We start from the raw sequence: 9,896 nt of genomic DNA on the forward strand, positions 1-9,896 counted from the left end.
ACACCAAAGTAACATGAGAAATCCACAAAAAAAAAACATATAAAAAAACTACAACACCTGCTGCAATCTAATCCAATCCAATTAAAATGCAAATGCATCGGATTGGGTCCAATCCAATCCAAATTGAATCAAACACCAAAATAACATGGGAAATCCAGAAAAATATATAACAACTACAACACTTGTTGCAATTCAATCTAGTCCAATTAAAATGCAAACGAACCAAATTGGGTCCATCCAATCCAAATTGAATTAAATACCAAAATACACATGAGAAATCCAAAAAATATATAAAAAATTACAACACCTTTTGGAATCCAATCCAATCCAATTAAATGCAAATGAATCGAATTGGGTCCAATTCAATCCAAATTGAATCAAACACCAAAAGAACATGCAGAATCCAGAAAATATATAAAAAACTACAACACCAGTTGTAATCCAATCCAATCCAATTAAATGCAAATGGACCGGATTGGGTCCAATCCAATCCAAATTGAATCAAACACCAAAATAACATGAGAAATCCAAAAAAATATATAAAAAACTACAACACCTATTGCAATCCCATTAAATGCAAATGGATCGGATTTGGTCCAGTTCAGTCAAATTGAATGAAACATAAACAAAATTATATAAAATTTAAAAAATTTAAAAAATATAAAAAATTATAGAAATATATTAAAACCATGGTTTTCGAACTGTCGTTGACCCAGATGGTTGGACAAGGCAACTTGTACCATGGTTTTCAAAACGTCGTTGACCTGAACAGTCAGATCATTTGGCTCGGGAACCGTCCATGCAACTAGTTCAGTTTTACCCCAAACATGGTCCTTGGCAAAAAACTGTTGAATCAGTCAATGACTCATTGACCTGGGTAGTTGAACCATCAACCCGTTCAACGGTTTTTGGTCATGTTTTTATTTTTAATTTATTTTTTATTTTTGTTGTTAGAACGGGCCATCCGTTCAAATTGGATGGTCAAACCGTTAACCTGGAAACCAGTGGCCAGAATGGTTTCGTTTCTGGGTTGTTTTTTAAAACCATGAGTGGTACTATTTCACCCTTAATTCATCTTGGCAAAAAATTGTTGACCTGGTCAACAATCCATTGACCCAAGCGGTTGAACTGTCAACCCGTTTAACCTGAACAATGCTTTTTGGTAATTTTTATTTACATTATTTTTTTATTTTATTTTATTTTTTTTACATTGGAATGGACCATCCAATCAAACCAAATGGTCAAACTGCTGACCCAAATATCGGTGGCCAAAGTGATTCTGGTTCTGGCTTGTTGTAGTTTATATTTCACAAAATAAAAAAAATTATCAAAATAGAAAATAAAAAGATTAAAAGAAAATAAATTTTCGCAAATCACAATAAACCATACTGAAATTCAAAACTTCTACAATAAATTCCTCCTCATAAAACCAGATGCATTGAGGTGGGATTCAATTTTTGCTTCAGTTGAAAAAATTAACAAAAAAAAAAAAAGAGAAAAAAGGGAATAATAATTAGTCTTACCAACTTGTTGGATTTCTCTGTAATATGTCTTTCGTGATTAAAGATGAGATCGTCTAAAAACACTCTCTGATATACTGCCGGAGGGAGAGAGAGAGCACCTCAGACTGGAATCATTGCCAGAGATAAATCCTATGTAACATAGAAAGAGAGATCGTTTCTTTTGAAAACGCTCTCTGAAATACTATTGGACAGAGAGAAAGAGAGTTTGTAATATGTCATCGGTTAAAGAAGTCTGAAAAAGTTGTACATGCCATCGGTTAAAGAAGTCTGAAAAAGTTGTACATGCCATCGGTTAAAGAAGTCTGAGTACGCTCTCTGAAATACCAACGGAGAGATAGAGAGAAGACACCTCAAACTAAAGGAATCATTGCTAGAAATAACCCTCTCTCTTATGCTTCGACAGAAACGGAGGGAGATAGTGAACAATTGAACGGACCATTGGGTATTTGGACTAATTTGTTTTAGTCCACTAATTTACTGGACAATCAAATTTTGGACTAGTCTAGTCCGATATAACAGTTCGAATCGTTCAAATTGATCAAATAGTTATGGTTCGGATGGGGTCCAATCCAAACTTTTCATTGACACCATTGCCGCCATGCCGAGTCGTGCTGTATAATATATACAATAATTATATAATATATAATTTTATTTTTAATTTATTATATTATTTCTTTTTATTATTGCATATATAAACAATTGTATACATCAAAATTCATATAAAATAAAATTTTAAGATCTTTTATAATTTTTTATCTATTTTAATTTATATTAACTTTTCATTATTTTTGTCAAAATTTTTAAAAAACATAGATTAGTCCAGTTTGTGGCCTAACCTGGCCTGTGGACCAGCTCGACCTGCGAAACGACATAAGCCTGCGCGGGCTCGGGTCAAGGGTTGTGCTAGGCCGACCCCCTAAAGTATCCCAAGGGAGGGAAGCACAACCCGAATGTAAATAAAATGAGAAATAATGACAAACTTTAACAAATATGAAAAGGTAAAAATTTAGTGGCATCATTGTAAAAAGTTAGTAATCATACCATTTTAAATAATTACGTGTTTAGTATCAAATATGAAAGAGGAAAAGCAGAAAGAACAAGTTATGGTTTTTTGTTTTATTTAATGGAATCATTGTAATTAATTAAATTTATAATGGTAATGGTTAAAAGCACGAAAAGGGAAAGATTATAAGATTATAAAATTTCATTTAGTTTATACAAAAAAAAGATTCTATTTGGAAATGCACAACAATTTGCTTCTAGGTTTATATATATATATATATATATATATATATAGATTGTGATTTATGTAGCTATGCATGTTATTTGTGCTATGCTATTTGATTAAGCTAAATAAAATGCCCCAAACAAAACAGGATTAGACAGATTGATTTAAGTTTGGTTTTTATACTAAAATGGTTTGTTCTGATTTGAGCATTTCTCAAATTATACTTTTTTTTATTTGATCTAATATTTTCTCCCAACCAAACCACACTAATTGTGGGTGGTTCAATTTTAAAAACCTTGGCTCAACCTCTATTCGATAAAGGTGGCTTTTTTTGTTGCAAAATTTGGAAAAAAACTAGCAATGGTTGAGCCAAGGTTTTTAAAATTGAACCGGACATGGAAGATTCTAGGACTGGTTCCTGGGTCGAACGGTCCAACCATCTAGTTTGAATAGACGACCCATTCTGACTGAAAAATAAAAAACGGTCAAAAACCGTTGTCCGGGTTGATGGTTCAACTGTTTGACTACTCAAGTCAAAGGCTCGTTGACCAAATCAATGGTTTTTGGCCAAAAAGCGTTTTAGGGTGAAATGGAACTAGTCAAGTGATTGTTCCCAATTTTTCCAATCCTATCCAGTCTTGAAAACCATGGATTAAGCTCATGATATTGGTTCTTGTTGAATTAACAAGAAAGAAAAAAGAAAAAACAATAAATTGATCAATTTTGGGTTAAATGATTTCTTTTTTTTTTCAAGTGACAAAGAAAAGAATGATAATGGATTTATGGCTTCTTTTCTACTGTACACTTGCACTTAAAAGGAAGGAAAATGAATCATTCTTGAAAATTGTTAATTTCTTTTTCAATGAGCCACTATTTGAAATGGATGAATCATGCATGCAGCCCCTCTATTTAGGAGACTTAGGATTAAAGCCATGAATGGGCAAACTCTCCATGTATTTTCCAATGGGCCTCAAATGCACTATGATATGCCCTGTCTCCAATTCAGTCTGGATCAGGTAAGCGCAACATTATGAACACGTTCAATGAGCACTAAGAAAATATTTTGACACCTGTCCCTTAAAATACCCCCAGTTTACCCTTGAAAAACATTAAAACCCACTTTTGACAATTGTTAGCATATTTATCAAGTGCTCATTGAACATGCTTACTATATTGTGCATACTAGATCTAGTCCCCAGTTGTGGTGATCGTGATTTCAAGCACGTTAGGAGAAGGGAAAAATGTCATAGCCTACCATTTGGCTTCTTTGGCTAAAGATAGCCTCTTGGACTTGGTTTTTCCGGCCTTTTCAGTCCATGGCTCAGCTATTTTGCTTGGTTGTGTTTGTCTTGTTGTTTAGTGTTCTTTATGTAGCTCTTGTTGTAAAAAAATATAGCCCAAGCTTGGGTATAGAGGAGGAATTGGAGATGGGGCAGATCAGGGTGCCCTTGAGGCCCATTGGTCAATACATGGAGAGCTTTCCTATTCACGGCTTTAATCTTGTGCCTCCTAAATAGAGGGGGTGCATGCATGATTCAACCATCTCAACTAGTAGCTCAATAAAAAGGAAATTAACAATTTTCAAGAATGATTCATTTTCCTTTGTTTTAAGTGCAAGTGTACAACAGAAAAGGAGCTATAAATCATATTCATTCTTTGCTTTGTCACTTGAAAAAAAAAGAAAAGTCATTTAGTCCAAAATTGATCAATTTCTTGTTTTTTCTTTTTTTTCTTGTTAAATGAGAACTGATATCAATAGCTCAACCCATGGTTTTCAAAACTGGGTCAGATTAGAAAAACCGAGAAAGATCACCTAATCGGTTCCATTTCACCTAAAACCCCTTTTTGACTAAAGGCTAGATCTAGTAGGCACAATATAGTAAGGATGTTCAATGAGCACTTGATAAATATTTTGACAATTGTCAAAAGTGGTAGTGACAAGCAAGGGAGCTGAAAACTATGTCAATTTTTTTATTATGCCTCTACAATAACTTGTTGGGCATCCAATTTAATAATGTAGTTGCCTCTTCCAATAGCCAACACCATGGAGCAATCTAATTGGACAGCCAAAGTCTCCACCTCCAAAATGAAGTGGCAATTTATAAGCCTATTTGTGAGGGCTTCATCTTTGACTTTGAGCCATTGAAGAACCTATTGAAATTAGTTTTACCAAAAAGTCAATTTATTATGGGCCCCCCTTGCAAAGCTAAACACCGAGGAATGATCATTTTCAACCCTACATGACCCAAGCCTGCAAGTTTTAGGGCTAGACAAGGGCGTGGGCCTAACACTTTAGGCCTGACATGGGCTTGAAACATAGATTCTTCTAGGCTTACCAATAGGGCCCACCTTGCAAAGCTAGAAACTTAGGCCCTTTTTGGCATTGTTCCCATATGTTCCTGTTCTTTTAGAAATTCTTGTTCTAGAACAAGAATTTTATTTCTTGCTCTTCAGGAGTAATAGCTATGTTTGGCAAATTGTTCTTCAGGAATGAAGTTTTGTTCTATAGGAACAAAAATAGCATTTGGATAATTAAACTATTTCTTAATATAAATTTTGCAATGGTTTATAACACATAACAAAGGACAATCTTCATGATATTCAACACATACCAAAAGACAAAAAAACACAACGATGGGATTAGAGAAGAATCCCCACCCATTTGGCATAACATATAATCATCGATGGTATTAGAGAAGAAACTACACCCATTCGACATAACATATAACAAATGTAAACGAAATAATATAAGAAAAATGATTTTAGATTGCATCGGTTATAGTTTGTTTAAAACTCATCTTTGCGGTGGGAGCAAAAACGAATTTAGGTGAATTTGGCCAGAGAAAGGGTGAGTTTAAAATAGAGCACACAATAGAAAACCAAGTACAATGATGAGACAACATACTTATTGATGCGTTTCTGGCAAAAAATGTCGTCAATGCTTTCTACTATTCGCTCGCTGTTTGGTTGAAGCCAAGGGAGTCATTTCTACTTCTGAGATTTGTAGTGTCAAGTTGGGGGAATTCATTGTCGAACGAAAAATGTTTGGTAGGGCTTCTTTCTATCATTTAGTGCGAAATACCCAAAGTACCCCTTCTCTTATGTGGGAGTCGTCAACATATGTTCCCTGGGAATGTGTTCTCTGGGAGCATCAATTTTTCACTCCCAAAGAACACATTCTTTGGGTGTTCTCATGCGAGAACACCTTTTTTTTTTGTACCAAATACACTTCTGCTCCATGAGAATAGCAGGAACACACAAAACGTTCTTGCGGAATGTTGCCAAATAGGGCCTTAGGGGTGATAATTTTCAGCCAAGTCTAGCCCAAGCCCTTATCGAGCCCACAAATTTCAAGGCCAACCTTGAGCCTAATACTTGAGGCCTACCTAGGCCTAGGCCTAAGCCTGCAAATTTTAGGGCTATAGACACAAGCCTATGCCTAATATTTCAGGCGTAGTATGGGCCTAGCCCGACTCACATATTTAGTCCATAATTCATACTGACACAAGGTCACTCTAGTGCACGATTGGTTGAATAGCAATGCTACTCTTAGAGGTACATGTCCCATGAGATTTACTATCATCATGCACAAGGATTACTATTACCTGAGTCCAACACACTCTCCAAGTGGATTTTTGATACTATGGTGTTTATATTGCATAGGAGAAATAATTTGCATATCTTGATATCAAATATTAAGTAAGTGAAATGTTTAACACCAAAAGCAAAATTAGGTACAGGCATGCCTAACCAAATATGTTTTTTGCATGTTAAATTTGTCCATGGAAGATCAGGTGGTTATTGTTGGCTTGGAATCCTCATGTTGTTTTCACTATTCTCAAATCTCTAGTTTTTCCATGTAGTTGTCAAAGGGCCCAATGGTTTTGAATGGTTTAGGTCTTTTGTTTATGGAGGCCCTAAACAAAGAAGGAGATGGTTATTGTTTAAGCAAATGAGAAGCTGGGCTGACATAATTCAAAGCCTGTGGATTTTGGTAGGTGATTGGAATTTTTTGATAGTAATGGTGAAAAAGATGGTGGAAGAGTTCTTAGTGAAAATGTAGTTTTGGAATCTTGTTCTTTTGCATATTACTATTGTCTCTAGTATTTGTTTTCCAAAGGTATCCTTCACTTGGCATGTGATTAGAAATGGGTTTTGGTTTGGAAAAGATTGGACAAAGCTTATGCTAATATATAGTGGCTCTTAAAATTTGAAAATTCTTTAGTAGTTCACTTCATCAAACTTTGTTGCACTGTGTATGCAGTATGCCCTTAGCTCCAATCAGATTGATGTATATAAACATTTATGAATAATATAAGTACATTATTATTTCTTGATCACATTTGGTATTTTTTTGTGAATTACTCCTTAAACTAGACACTTATGAGATTTGTGTTAATTTAAAATGTCTTCAGCCATTGGATAGACTTTGGGAGTTTATCTTGACAAGGCTTACACTGATGTGCTATCTAATTGGTGAAGCAGCTTGTCTCAATTGCTTAGGTTAGAACCCAAACACGACCAGTGGGTGTTTGGAAGAAACATTGAACCTGAACCAATTTCTATTTATGTTCTATACGTTAGAGAAAGATGGACAAAATTGGAATGTTGCACTTAACCCCAAACTTGATTATCATACTACACTATTTTGGACTAAATTGTCTTTGATGTGCTAACTAGTGAGATCCATTAAGGGTCAAATCAATGTTCAAAGTATCAATACTTTTTCTAGGTTTTATTTATTTTTTTCAAGCTGGTTTAGAGGGGTCAATTTAAGGCCTGACCACCCTCTGAATTAGTGTCTGACCCAATACAACCCCTGGAGGGGTGTATCAGGAAGCCATTGGCACGATACATATTGGCTGATATGGGCCGATACATATCGATACTTTGAACCTTGGGTCAAATATCTAGAAATGTGGGGGTAGTTTAGGAAATCTCCCCAATAGGTCATCATAGTGACAAAATAGGACCCTTTGTTAAACAAAGTGGATATTAGAGTTTACATTCTCTCTAATAGAAACCTAAATTATTGATAGTAGATTTCATTTGTATTTGAAATCTAATTTGCATAAATATATTTATATGTTATATTACTATTTTATGAAAAATGTTTAAAAAAAGGTTTTAATCCCGAGATCCATCCAAGTAGAGAGTGTAACGTTGCATTTTGCAGTCAGGGAAGAGGTCCTTCCCTAGGAGTAGTGTTTTTGATGATTATGGGCTAAGGATTAGGTGTAAGAGACCATTATGAAGTTGATTATCTAATGGGAATTATCTTACATAAGTCCATTGTCCTTGGCTCTTCATATGGTGGCTAAATCCAAGGATCATTTATATGTAAATGTTGGCCCCAACTGAGCCTAAGCTGATTGGATTAGGGGTTCACTACCCTTGGGTAGTGAATTCAGCCAAACTTCTTCCAAAGGTGGGATCAAATTTTTGTGGACTTGTGTGTGACCTTTGTGGGTCCCACTACATGGCCTTGCAATGCATAAGAAAGTAAGCCATTAAAGAAAATGGACCTAAGGCCTATTACTAATACGATTAGTTAAGTAGGCATGCACATGTCACATGTGACTAGGGAAAATTTGGGTTATGCATATGGGTATGGAGCACCCATTCCTTTAATAAGATAGAGTTTATCTTAGGGTTGTCAATGGGTCAGCTCAAACCCAATGGACCTAAACCTATTGGGCCGGTTCTAGTTCCTGGAACTAGAACCGATGGGTCAGTTCTAGGTCCTAGTATATTATACCGATTATTATCGCTTCGGAACTAGTTCCACCTAGACCCAAACCAATTCAAACCTGACTCGAGCTATATTCATATAATACATACATACATATTAAAAAAATATATATAATATATAATGTATAATATTTAATATTTAATATATATTAAACATATTTATTTATTTATTATAATCAGGTCCATTGGGTCAAACCCAGTTATCCTGAGAACCGATCGAGTCTAGTTCGGTTTCGGGTCCTCAGTATTTCCTATCGGGTCAGTTCCTGTTCTAGTTGGTCCTGACCCAGATCCGACCCGTTGACAACACTAGTTTATTTGATAAGGATAAACCCTAATTCAAATATGATTTGAACTCAACTCCTAGTAGGACTAGGTGAGTGCTCTATATAAGGGAAGAGAGGGATGGGTGAACCAAGTTGTTCTAAACTCTCTCTATCACCTCCACTGCTCCCATAAACCCTAGTTCATTCCAGCCCTATTAGGGATTGATTTCCTTTAGTTCTTAATTGAGTTTTTAGAGGAAAAACAACATTCCTAAGAAGGTTCACACAGCTACATCAATCCCAAGGAAGTTGGAGGTTCATTCAGTTAAAGGTTGTATTGATGAATCAACTTCACTTCATTGTTGCACCATCTTCAATGCGAGGCCAATTCGGGTATGACATTGGGCATGAACTACCACTTTGGGAGTTGTGTTTGTGGATTTCGTATCAGGTATAATCAAAAATTAATTTGAGTTTCAAATTTATTCTGGTTTAGTGCAAAAGATCTTGAAATTTCAGATTTCAAAATTACTGAAAAATCAGTTCTCGAGTTGGGTTAGAAAAAATTTAAAAATTCGGCCAATCACTAGATCTAGACTATACCTCAATCTTAAACTTTTAAAAATTTTAAACATTTCTGATTCCTAACCCTTCCAACAAATTCAAGTTAGACTATACCCCAATCTTGTTGGACTCTGATTACAAATTTATGGAAACCAAGGCCTTTTAGATTTAAACAGGCATGGTGTTCCCACTCAAACAATGGAAACCTAGGCTTTTTATAATGTACAATTTGGTAAGAAAAATAAAAAACTTTGGCTTGGCCATGAAGAAATGAAATAAGGATGCTTTTGGGAATATCATCCAAAATATTCATAAAGTGTAGGATGCCTTAATGGGAGCTCAAAATGATCCCCAAATGAGAGATGATGATTTAAAAATTAGAGCCCTAGAGAAGTGCCTTGATGAAGAATTACTAAGGAAGAATATCACATAAAATGTTGCAAAGAGAGTTCAAGGATGGAATAACCAAATTCTTTTCCTACTAGAAGGGAAATACTAATCCAATTTATGACTTCATCCCTACCATTTTATTCTATCTTGTGTTTTCTTTTGCCAAAAGTAGTG

This window comes from Nelumbo lutea, chromosome 1 (assembly GCF_056320005.1).
Source record: "Nelumbo lutea isolate HS-2025 chromosome 1, American lotus-T2T, whole genome shotgun sequence".
Taxonomy (NCBI): Eukaryota; Viridiplantae; Streptophyta; class Magnoliopsida; order Proteales; family Nelumbonaceae; genus Nelumbo; species Nelumbo lutea.